Source organism: Salvelinus sp. IW2-2015, linkage group LG9 (assembly GCF_002910315.2).
Source record: "Salvelinus sp. IW2-2015 linkage group LG9, ASM291031v2, whole genome shotgun sequence".
Classification (NCBI taxonomy): domain Eukaryota; kingdom Metazoa; phylum Chordata; class Actinopteri; order Salmoniformes; family Salmonidae; genus Salvelinus; species Salvelinus sp. IW2-2015.
In genome coordinates, this window is record NC_036849.1 from 24,114,250 (window position 1) to 24,127,729 (window position 13,480).

Here is a 13,480-nt window from a genome sequence, read left to right on the forward strand (position 1 = left end):
GGTGGTTGGTTACCAAGGAAAGGGACCGTTTTTTGAGTTGTTTTTAAAAGCGGCAATAGTGTTAGACACGTTTTGTTGCCTTTATTTATGTTCCCTTTATTTATGGACTAAACCCCATGCTACTGTTCAGGTGCCTGCCCACACGTATGACATGATTCAGCCTAAACTACCATTGGTAACAACCACACTGTTTCCTCTGTGGGGCCAGATAGGGAAGAGAAATACAGATTCTGATATGCAGAATATGGAGTGTTAGAATATTGTATCGAGCTGTTTAAAGCCGTATGATTATTTTCTCTACTGATCAGCAATCAGTAATTAAAATGTTCCAATACTTCTGGAGTAATTGTGGATGCAGTCATGGTGGGGAGCGTTTACAGTCGTGAAGTGGAATGCCAGACAACACAGACATAAAAACACACAACACGTTTATCATTCACTTTATGAAAAAATGTGTCAAAGTTTGAACACAAAAGTTTGAACACACTACTCATTCCAGGTTTTTCTTTATTTTTACTATTTCTACATTGTAGAATAATAGTGAAAACATCAACACTATGAATAACACATATGGAATCATGTAGTAACCAAAAAGTCTTAAATATAAAATATATTTTATTTTGAGATTCTTAAAGTGCCACCGCTTTGCTTGATGACAGCTTTGACACTCTTGGCTTTTTCTCAACCAGGTTCAGGGGTAGTCACCTGGAATGCATTTCAATAAAATGTGTTAAAAGTTAATTGTGAATTGTGAATTTCTTTCCTTCTTAATGCTTTGAGCATCAGTTGTGTTCTACAACGTAGGGGTGGTTACACAGAAGAATACCTATTTGTAAAAGACAAAGTCATATTATGACAAAGCTAAATGATGGACTATGTTCCTCTTGCTTATTTAGCTTTCCTAAGACAGAAGGTCAGTTAATACCATTGAACATTTCTTCAATGCAGTTGCAAAACTATCAAGCTCTATGATGAAACTGGTCTCGTTGAGGACCTCCATAGGAAAGGAAGACCCAGAGTGATCTCTGCTGAAGAGGATAATTCATTAAGTGCCAGCCTCAGAATTGCAGCCCATTTAAATCAGTAACAGACACATCTCAACATCAACTTCAGAGAGACTTGTGACAGCCTTCATGGTCGAATTGCTGCAAAGAAGCACATACTAAAGGACACCAATATTAAGAAGAGACTTGCTTGGGCCAAAAACATGAGCAATTGACATTAGACCGGTGGAAATCTGTCCATTGGTCTGATAAGTCTAAATTTGAGATTTTTGGTTTCCAACGCGTGTCTTTGTGAGACGCAGAGTAGGTGAAACGGATTATATGTGTGGTTCCATCGTGAAGCAAGGAGAGGAGGTGTGATTGCTTTGTTGGTGATACTGTCTGATTTATTTAGAATTCAAGGCACACTTAACCAGCATGGCTACCACAGCATTCTACAGCAATACGCCATCCATCCGGTTTGCGCCTTAGTGAGACTATCATTTGTTTTTCAACAGGACAATGACCAAAAACACACCTCCAGGCTGTGTAAGGTCTTTTTGATCAAGAAGGCAGAGTGATGTCTTGTCTTTGTGCCCAAGAACACTAAGGTAACCTGCCTCAAACGACTACCGACCCGCAGCACTCAACGTCTTAGCCATGAAGTGCTTCGAAGGGCTGGTATAGCTTACCATCAACCACAATTATCCCAATGAAACCCTAGACCCACAACATTTGCATACCGCCCAAACAGATCCACAGATGATATAATCTCTATTGCACTCCACAACTTGCCCTTTCCACCTGGACCAAAGGTAAACTTACGTGAGATGCTATTCATTGACAACATCTCAGCATTCAACACCATAGTGCCCTCAAAGCTCATCATAAGTTAAGGACCCTGGGACTAAACACTCCCTCTGCAACTGGATCCTGGACTTCCTGACGGGCCGCCCCCAGGTGGTAAGGTAGGACAACATCGGCCCAACTGATCCTCAACATTGGGGCCTCAGGGGTGCATGCTCAGTCCCTCCTGTACTCCCTGTTCACTCATGACTGCATGGCCAGGCACGACTCCAAACACCATCATTAAGTTTTGCCGAGACACGACCAGTGGTAGGCGCTGTCACCTGACAGACTGATGAGACAGCCTATAGGGAGGAGGTCAGAGACCTTGGCCGTGTGGTGCCAGGACAACAACCTCTCCCTCAACGTGATCAAGACAAGGAGATGATTGTGGACTACAGGAAAAAGATTTGGCATGGTTCCTCAGCCTCAAAGGTTATACGCTGCACCATCAAGAGCATCCTGACTGGTTGCATCACTGCCTGGTATGGCAACTGCTCAGCCTCCGACCGCATGACACTACAGAGGTAGTGCGAATGACCCTAGTACATCACTGGGCAAAGTTTTCCTGCCACTCAGACCCTAAAAAGGCACAAAACAAATTGTCAAAACTCCAGCCACCCTAGTCATAGACTGTTTCTCTGCTACCGCATGGCAAGCGGTACCGGAGCGCCAAGTTAGGTCCAAGAGGCTTCCAAACAGCTTCTACCCTCCAAGCCTACAAGAGTCCAGAAAACACCTAACCAATTGGCTTCCTAGCTGTTTGCATTGTTGTCCCCCCCCCCCCCCCCCCCCTCGCCACTTTTTACACCGCTGCTTACTCTGTTTTAATCATTTATGATAGTCACTTTAACTAACTCTAATTGTTACATTGTACATATTACTGTACCTCAACTAACCGGTGCCCCCGCACATTGACTCTGTACCGGTACCCCCCTGTATATAGTCTCGCTGTTGTTATTTTAGGAGGAGCAATTAGGGTTAAGTTCCTTCCTCAAGCACACATCGACAAATTAGTTACCTAGTCGGATCAGGGATTTCGAACCAGTGACCTTTCGGTTACTGGCCCAACTCTCCCGCTAGGCTACCTGCCACACCAGAGACATTTAATCAAAATCCAGTACCCCTAGGTTGTTCAAATCAGACACTAACATTTTACAGCCTCACATGGAATAGGTCTTTGAGTGACGTTTTGTTAGTATGTACAGTATATTAGACGAGTGATCCTGAGAGGATGTTGAGGCTGTTTATTTCCAAAAAGTCCAATTGCAACATAGGTTTAAAGTATATGCCTCCATGTGAGGGTGGTGTCTCTGCTATTCAGAAGATTATCTTCTAAGTTAAAAGACAATATCAGTTAGCCCAAATATGTTTACTAATCGAACTAGCGTCTGTAGGACTGTGTCCCGGCCTCTCAAACAGTTCTGTTTAGAATGAGAACTGCATCATGTCAGGATAGACATTCTTAGTAACTCCAGCTTTTCATTAGCCCTGTATTTTAACATTTAGCATTCACCATAGTTTCCGTCCCACTTGGCACAACAGATGCTTAGATAACCTTCAAAGGCCAGGCAACGTGTAAAAGTCAATTAAGAAATCAAGTCTAGACATTCGTCCAAACCACAGCCATGGGCAAGGAAATTGGCAGAGTAGCGATAGTTATTTTTAGCAACACAGAGATCGAACCGATCAGAACTATTTTCAGCCTCACGAATCCCTTACTAAATGTTATATAAATGAGTGAGTCAGGGGCTAATGGTATTATTAATGAGGGTAAATAGCACACCTCTGACTCACTCCTTCATTTAATGTTTCTCACAGTCTGACATACTGTAATTGTAGCCTTCCAGCCAGGCTGCTGACCACACGACGTACGCATGATGTCTTTAAGCACACATTTACTGATCAGCCTCTGATGTATCACTGTTTTAATAACCTCCAGAGAGATGGATATGCTTCTTTAAGCTCTATAGACAAAATTACAGACAGTGTATTCCTACATTATAGAAATAGCAGAGGAGGAAGTTCTATTTTACAGCTTATGAAGTTTATGTAGAATGGATGCTCTAAGTATCTGAACTCCTTGTCCTTGTTGCCAAAGAGTGAGGGGAGAGAGTGAAAACGCTAATTCTGCCTCAGCTTGTCAGAAAATGCAAGTGAAAATAAGGATGTTTTTTCTCAAAATCAATAAATGAATGTTTCTCAACACTGGCCTTCAAACAAAACATTCTCTGAAAACAAATTTAGTTAATATTCTACTGCTTTTCCTCAGACAATTGTTCATGGTTGCATGTACAAATGTAAATTTGTACATGCAACATGATCTGCAAGAGCAAATGATGCATTAAAACACATTGTGGATATTTTTGATTCACCTAATGCACTGCATCTCCTTCGTTAAATGTGTATTCCTTTTCAAAGTTTAAAGCTGTGATAAAATAATGTGTAATCATCAAAAACCTACTGTTACACCCACTTTCTAGTGACCTAATTGAAACCGAACCAAAGATAGGCAAAGGTAAACCTGCAGGGGGCAAAAGTCAACGGGAAGCCACCAGGGGACCACATTCACCGTCTGAAGTCACCATGTGATCACTATAAATCAAGCTCAGCTTGTTCAAACAGGAAACCCAAGTGTTGCATCATCTGATATTGCACCAATTTGATCAACACACTCTACGTTAATATGGTGGTCTATTTTGTCCACCAGGTTCTGCACACACTTTTCTGATGGCTGAATGCACGCTGGTGTTCTTGGTGACATGGTATTGTGTAACATGCGTTACTCACATGCATGTCTCTTTTCTGCTTTCCCACCACCCACCCACACCAACCACCACCTGTTTGGTTCTGTTTCCTTCCTGCAGGGGGATCGCTATAGCAAACCTTGCTCTCTGCCTGTAATTATTATTATGTTAACATTATGCATGCTCTGGCAGTGAGCTACCCCGAAGGAGCAGAGCCTAATGCCAGGACTAACGTATTGCATGTACTGTCATTTTTTCTGATAAATGGTTAAACGAACCCCTGCCGTTTCCTGTCTGCACTATACTATAGCAGTAAAACCCAGCAGGAACAGGGGCCAGGGACCCTCTGAGGCTTAACCACCCTGGCTCAGTGGTTGATCCCTGTGGAGGGGGCTCTCGCTCAGTGGTTGATCCCTGTGGAGGGGGCTCTCGCTCATTGGTTGATCCCTGTGGAGGGGGCTCTCGCTCAGTGGTTGATCCCTGTGGAGGGGGGTCTGTCTCAGGGGTCCATCCCTGTGGAGGGGGGTCTGTCTCAGGGGTCCATCCCTGTACAACCTCCTATCACGACTAACCGACCCGCAGCACTCAACGTCTTAGCCATGAAGTGCGTCGAAGGGCTGGTATAGCTTACATCAACACAATTATCCCAGAAACCCTAGACCCACAACATTTGCATACCGCCCAAACAGATCCCAGAGATTATAATCTCTATTGCACTCCACACTGCCCTTTCCACCTGGACCAAAGGTAAACTTACGTGAGATATTCATTGACTAACATCTCAGATTCAACACCATAGTGCCCTCAAAGCTCATCAATAAGCTAAGGACCCTGGCGACTAAACACCTCCCTCTGCAACTGGATCCTGGACTTCCTAGGGGCCCCCCAGGTGTGTAAGGTATGTTACAACACATCGCCACTGATCCTCAACATTGGGCCTCAGGGTCTGCTCAGTCCCTCCTGTACTCCCTGTTCACTGCATGACTGCATGGCCAGCGCACTCCAAACACCACATTAAGTTTGCCGATGACACGACAGTGGTAGCCTGATCACCGACAACGATGAGACAGCCTATAGGGAGAGGTCAGAGACCTGCCTGTGTGTGCCAGGACAACAACCTCTCCTCTCAACGTGATCAAGACAGATGATTGTGGCTACAGGAAAAAAATTTGGCATGTTCCTCAGATCTCAAAGGTTATACGCTGCACCATCAAGAGCATGTCCTGACTGTTGCATCACTGCCTGGTATGGCACTGCTCAGCCTCGACCGCATTACACTACAGAGGGTAGTGCAATGACCTAGTACATCACTGGGCAAAGTTTCCTGCCTCCAGCCCTAAAAGGCACAAAACAATTGTCAAAGACTCCAGCCACCCTAGTCATAGACGTCTTCTCTGCTACCGCATGGCAAGCGTACCGGAGCTCCCAAGTATAAGGTCCAAGAAGCTTCCAAACTTCTTCTACCCCTCCAGCCATAAAAGATCCAGAACACTAACCAATTGGCTTCCTAGATCGTTTGCATTGTTGTCCCCCCCCCCCCTCCCCCCTCCACACTTTTTACACCGCTGCTCTACTCTGTTTTATCATTTATGCATAGTCACTTTAATAACTCTAACTATGTAATCTTACAAAACACTCAATACATCCAGTGCCACCCGCCATGGACTCCCTGTCCGGTTACCGTGCCATGGATTATTGCTGGAGGCTTCTTGCCATGGATCATCACTGGAGGCTTCGTGCCATGGATTATCACTGGAGGCTTCGTGCCATGGATCATCACTGGAGGTTTCTTGCCATGGATCACCACTGGAGGCTTCGTGCCATGGATTATCACCACTGGAATTGAGAGAGACACAGAAGGCCTGGCTCTGGGAGAAGGCAAAGGACTCACCAGGCTGGGGAGACATGCAGGTGGGTTAGTGCTTGGCCGAGGCACAGGATGCACTGGACCGTGGAGGCGCACTGGTGGTCTCGAGCGCAGAGCTAGCACCACTCGTCCTGGCTGGATCCCCCCTGTAGCCCGGCAAGTGTGGGGAGTTGGAACAGGCYGCATTGGGCTGTGCTGGCGAACTGGAGACACCGTGCGTAGGGCTGGTGCAGTATACCCCGGGCCCAGGAGACGTACAACATAGAATKCCCACCCACATCACACCCTGACCAAACAAAACATAGAAACATACAAAGCAATCTATGGTCAGGGCATGACAACAGTCATGCTATTGGTGATTAACATAGTCAATAAGCTTAACTCATAACGTACAGTACTTAACATATATCAGTCGGGAATGAAATCCTCTCTAAAATAATGTTATTTCAGTAAGCTCACAGTGTGACCAATTGCTGCAGATTCAAAGCACAAAAGTAAATGTCTACAGCCGAAGTCACAAACTTCTGGGAAAGGAGTTGACGAATGATAGATTCAAGACAATGATGCGTGTGGAAGGTATCTTAACCACAGTTCTCTTGTGAGTCACGTGCCCCAGTGCTGAGGCCTGTCTTTACAGGTAGTGGGGGCCAGGGGTGGCAGGGCTGGGTGTTTTGAAGGTGGTTGGTTACCAAGGAAAGGGACCGTTTTTTGAGGTTGTTTTAAAAGCGGCAATAGTGTTAGACACGTTTTGTTGCCTTTATTTATGTTCCCTTTATTTATGGACTAAACCCCATGCTACTGTTCAGGTGCCTGCCCAACACGTATGACATGATTCAGCCTAACTACCACTTGGTAACAACCACACTGTTTCCTCTGTGGGGCCAGATAGGGAAGAGAAATACAGATTCTGATGCAGAATATGGAGTGTGTAGACATTGTAACTGAGCTGTTTAAAGCCGAGTGATGTTTTCTCTCAGAATCAGCAATTAAAATGTTTCCATAATACTTCTGGAGTAGATTGTGGATGCAGTCATGGTTGGGGGAGCGTTACAGTCGTGAAGTGAATGCCAGACAACACAGACATAAAACACACAACACTGTTTATCATTTCACTTTATGAAAAATGTGTCAAAAGTTTGAACACAAAAGTTTGAACACATCTACTCATTCCAGGGTTTTTCTTTATTTGTACTATTATCTACATTGTAGAATAATAGTGAAAACATCAACACTATGAAATAACACATATGGAATCATGTAGTAACCAAACAAGTCTTAAATATAAAATATATTTTGATTTGTTTGAGATTCTTCAAAGTCGCCACGCTTTGCCTTGATGACAGCTTTGAACACTCTTGGCTTTCTCTCAACCAGGTTCATGTGGTAGTCACCTGGAATGCATTTCAATAAAATTGTTAAAAGTTAATTTGTGAAATTTGTGACATTTCTTTCCTTCTTAATGCGTTTGAGACAATCAGTTGTGTTGTGACAAGGTAGGGGTGGTATACAGAAGATTTTACCTATTTGGTAAAAGACAAAGTCCATATTATGACAAAGTAATGATGGACTATTGTTCCTCTTTGCTTATTTGAGCTGTTCCTAAGACACGAAGGTCAGTTAATACATTGAACATTTCTTCAAATGCAGTTGCAAAAACTATCAAGCTCTATGATGAAACTGGCTCTCGTGAGGACCTCCATAGGAAAGGAAGACCCAGAGTGATCTCTGCTGAAGAGGATAAGTTCATTAGAGTTGCCAGCCTCAGAAATTGCAGCCCATTTAAATGTAACAGACACATCTCAACATCAACTTTTCAGAGAAGACTGTGTGAATCAGGCCTTCATGGTCGAATTGCTGCAAAGAAGCCACTACTAAAGGACACCAATATTAAGAAGAGACTTGCTTGGGCCAAAAAACATGAGCAATTGACATTAGACCGGTGGAAATCTGTCCATTGGTCTGATAAGTCTAAATTTGAGATTTTTGGTTCCAACYGCTGTGTCTTTGTGAGACGCAGAGTAGGTGAACGGATTATATGTGTGGTTCCCATCGTGAAGCAAGGAGGAGGAGGTGTGATGGTGCTTTGTTGGTGATACTGTCTGATTTATTTAGAATTCAAGGCACACTTAACCAGCATGGCTACCACAGCATTCTACAGCAATACGCCATCCCATCCGGTTTGCGCTTAGTGAGACTATCATTTGTTTTTCAACAGGACAATGACCAAAAACACACCTCCAGGCTGTGTAAGGTCTTTTTGATCAAGAAGGAGAGTGATGTTCTTGTCTGTGCCCAAGAACACTAAGGTAACCTGCCTAAACGACTACCGACCCGCAGCACTCACGTCTGTAGCCATGAAGTGCTTCGAAGGGCTGGTCATAGCTTACATCAACACAATTATCCCAGAAACCCTAGACCCACAACAATTTGCATACCGCCCAAACAGATCCACAGATGATATAATCTCTATTGCACTCCACACTGCCCTTTCCCACCTGGACCAAAGGTAAACTTACGTGAGAATGCTATTCATTGACAACATCTCAGCATTCAACACCATAGTGCCCTCAAAGCTCATCAATAAGCTAAGGACCCTGGGACTAAACACCTCCCTCTGCAACTGGATCCTGGACTTCCTGACGGGCCGCCCCCAGGTGGTAAGGGTAGGTAACAACACATCGGCCACACTGATCCTCAACATTGGGGCCCCTCAGGGGTGCGTGCTCAGTCCCCTCCTGTACTCCCTGTTCACTCATGACTGCATGGCCAGGCACGACTCCAACACCATCATTAAGTTTGCCGATGACACGACAGTGGTAGGCCTGATCACCGACAACGATGAGACAGCCTATAGGGAGGAGGTCAGAGACCTGGCCGTGTGGTGCCAGGACAACAACCTCTCCCTCAACGTGATCAAGACAAGGGAGATGATTGTGGACTAACAGGAAAAAAGATTTGGCATGGTCCTCAGATCTCAAAGGTTATACAGCTGCACCATCAAGAGCATCCTGACTGGTTGCATCACTGCCTGGTATGCAACTGCTCAGCCTCCGACCGCATGACACTACAGAGGGTAGTCGAATGACCTAGTACATCACTGGGGCAAAGTTTCCTGCCATCCAGGACTAAAAGGCACAAAACAAATGTCAAAGACTCCAGCCACCTAGTCATAGACTGTTTTCTCTGCTCCGCATGGCAAGCGTACCGGATCGCCAAGTATAAGGTCCAAGAGGCTTCCAAACAGCTTCTACCCTCCAAAGCCATAAAGATCTCAGAACACCTAACCAATTGGCTTCCTAGACTGTTGCATTGTTGTCCCCCCCCCCCCTCCCCGCTCCACACTTTTACACCGCTGCTACTCTGTTGTTATCATTTATGCATAGTCACGTTTAATAACTCTACATGTACATATTACTGTATCCTCAACTAACCGGTGCCCCCGCACATTGACTCTGTACGGTACCCCCCTGTATATCAGTCTCGCTGTTGTTATTTTAGGAGAGCAATTAGGGTTAAGTTCCTTCCTCAAGCACACATCGACAAATTAGTTACCTAGTCGGATCAGGGATTTCGACCAGTGACCTTCGGTTACTGGCCCAACTCTCCCGCCTAGGCTACCTGCCACACCAGAGACATTTAATCAAAATCCAGTACCCTAGGTTGTTCAAATCACACACTAACATTTTACAGCCTCACATGGAATAGGTCTTTGAGTGACGTTTTGTTAGTATGTACAGTATATTAGACGAGTGATCCTGAGAGGATGTTGAGGCTGTTTTTTCCAAAAAAGTCCAATTGCAACATAGGTTTAAAGTATATGCCTCCATGTGGAGGTGGTGTCTGCTATTCAGAAGATTATCTTCTAAGTTAAAAGACAATATCAGTTAGCCCAAATGTTTACTAATCGAACTAGCGTCTGTAGGACTGTGTCCCGGCCTCTCAAACAGTTCTGTTTAGAATGAGAACTGCATCATGTCAGGAAAACTTCTTAGTAACTCCAGCTTTTCATTAGCCCTGTATTTTAACATTTAGCATTCACCATAGTTTCGTCCCACTTGGCACAACAGATGCTTAGATAACCTTCAAAGGCCAGGCAACGTGTAAAAGTCAATTAAGAAATCAAGTCTAGAATTCGTCCAAACCACCAGCCATGGGCAAGGAAATTGGCAGAGTAGCGATAGTTATTTTTAGAACACAGAGTCGAACCGATCAGAACTATTTTCAGCCTCACGAATCCCTTACTAAATGTTATATAAATGAGTGAGTCAGGGGCTAATGTATTATTAATGAGGGGTAAATAGCACACCTCTGACTCTCACTTCATTTAATGTTTCTCACAGTCTGACATACTGTAATTGTAGCCTTCCAGCCAGGCTGCTGCCACACGAACGTACGCATGATGTCTTTAAGCACACATTTACTGAACAGCCTCTGATGTATCACTGTTTAATAACCTCCAGAGAGATGGATATGCTTCTTTAAGCTCTATAGACAAAAATTACAGACAGTGTATTCCTACATTAATAAGAAATAGCAGAGGAGGAAGTTCTATTTTACAGCTTATGAAGTTTATGTAGAATGGATGCTCTAAGTATCTGAACTCCTTGTCCTTGTTGCAAAAGAGTGAGGGGAGAGAGTGAAAACGCTAATTCTGCTCAGCTTGTCAGAAAAATGCAAGTGAAAATAAGGATGTTTTTTCCTCAAAATCAATAAATGAATGTTTCTCAACACTGGCCTTCAAACAAAACATTCTCTGAAAAACAAATTAAGTTTAATATTCTACTGCTTTTCCTCAGACAATTGTTCATGGTTGCATGTACAAATGTAAATTTTGTAACATGCAACATGATCTGCAAGAGCAAATGATGCATTAAAACACATTGTGGATATTTTTGATTCACCTAATGCACTGCATCTCCTTCGTTAAATGTGTATTCCTTTTCAAAGTTTAAAGCTGTGATAAAATAATGTGTAATCATCAAAAACCTACTGTTACACCCACTTTCTAGTGACCTAATTGAAACCGAACCAAAGATAGGCAAAGGTAAAACCTGCAGGGGGCAAAAGTCAACGGGAAGCCCAGGGGACCACATTCACCGTCTGAAGTCACCATGTGATCACTATAAATCAAGCTCAGCTTGTTCAAACAGGAAACCCAAGTGTTGCATCATCTGATATTGCACCAATTTGATCAACACACTCTACGTTAATATGGTGGTCTATTTTGTCCACCAGGTTCTGCACACACTTTTCTGATGGCTGAATGCACGCCTGGTGTTCTGGTGAACATGGTATTGTGTAACATGCGTTACTCACATGCATGTCTCTTTCTGCTTTCCCACCACCCACCCACACCAACCACCACCTTTTGGTTCTGTTTCCTTCCTGCACGGGGATCGCTATGGCAAACCTTGCTCTCTGCCTGTAATTATTATTATGTTAACATTATGCATGCTCTGGCAGTGAGCTACCCCGAAGGAGCAGAGCCTAAATGCCAGGACTAACGTATTGCATGTACTGTCATTTTTTCTGATAAATGGTTAAACGAACCCCTGCCGTTTCCTGTCTGCACTATACTATAGCAGTAAAACCCAGCAGGAACAGGGGCCAGGGACCCTCTGAGGCTTAACCACCTGGCTCAGTGGTTGATCCCTGTGGAGGGGGCTCTCGCTCAGTGGTTGATCCCTGTGGAGGGGGCTCTCGCTCATTGGTTGATCCCTGTGGAGGGGGCTCTCGCTCAGTGGTTGATCCTGTGGAGGGGGGTCTGTCTCAGGGGTCCATCCCTGTGAGGGGGTCTGTCTCAGGGTCCATCCCTGTGGAGGGGGTTGTCTCAGGGGTCATCCTTGGGGGGGTCTGTCTCAGGGTCCATCCCTGTGGAGGGGGGTCTGTCTCAGGGGTCCATCCCTGTGGAGGGGGTCTGTCTCAGGGGTCCATCCCTGTGGAGGGGGTCTGTCTCAGGGTCCATCCTGTGGAGGGGGTCTGTCTCAGGGGTCCATCCCTGTGGAGGGGGGTCTGTCTCAGGGAGTCCATCCTGTGGAGGGGGGTCTGTCTCAGGGGTCCATCCCTGTGGAGGGGGGTCTGTCTCAGGGGTCCATCCTGTGGAGGGGGTCTGTCTCAGTTTGGGTTCATCCCTGTGAGGGGGTCTGTCTCAGTGGTTCATCCTGTGGAGGGGGGTCTGTCTCAGTGGTTCATCACTGTGGAGGGGGTCTGTCTCAGGGGTCCATCCGTGGGAGGGGTTTCCATTGATATTGATAAGATTTCCATTGATATCCAACATGTTCCCCTCCTTCAACATGTCAGTGAATCTCCTGTAGGCTGTGTGTGTGGTTTGAGCCTTCAACATGTCAGTGAATCTCCTGTAGGCTGTGTGTGTGGTTTGAGGCCAGAGTCCTATCAATCCATATTATTCCAAACATCAGCTGAGGATACTGTATGCAGGGTTGGGTAGGTTACTTTCTGTCACGAGAATTTTCAATCCCAATGATAATTACTAATTACTAATTACTAACAATCAATAGCTTTGACTAATCCCAGAGGTTTGTAAGACCATGGGTATAATAATAATTAGGCAAAGACTCAGCTTATGCAAAAGGCTAGTACAGTTTATTCAGAGAACGTTCTAAAGTCAAGAATACAAAAACATCAATTTTATAGCTGCGCACATACTTCCACACAAACAGTAGGTATCCTACGCACATACATACATACAAACAGTAGGTGAGTTTTAACCTTCTCCACAGTTCGCACCACTTTGTATCACTACCCAGCCGACAGTTCCATTCCCCCGAGATTAGGGAGACCTTGAGAAGTACTCCCTGTCCTCTCCCAAGTCTCTCAGAGGCCTAGCCAGGTCGGTCCAAACACAGTTTTAATTGTTCTTCGGTATTTTACTAGGCACACACACAAGTTCAAATCCTAAGCTACGCCTTGCTCAGACAGTCTGTGTTTTCCCATTATACAGATACATTGTTTAACCTAATTCCGACTAAACCTACACACATCATCAGATTATAACTTTATGATTCTAATCAATTTCA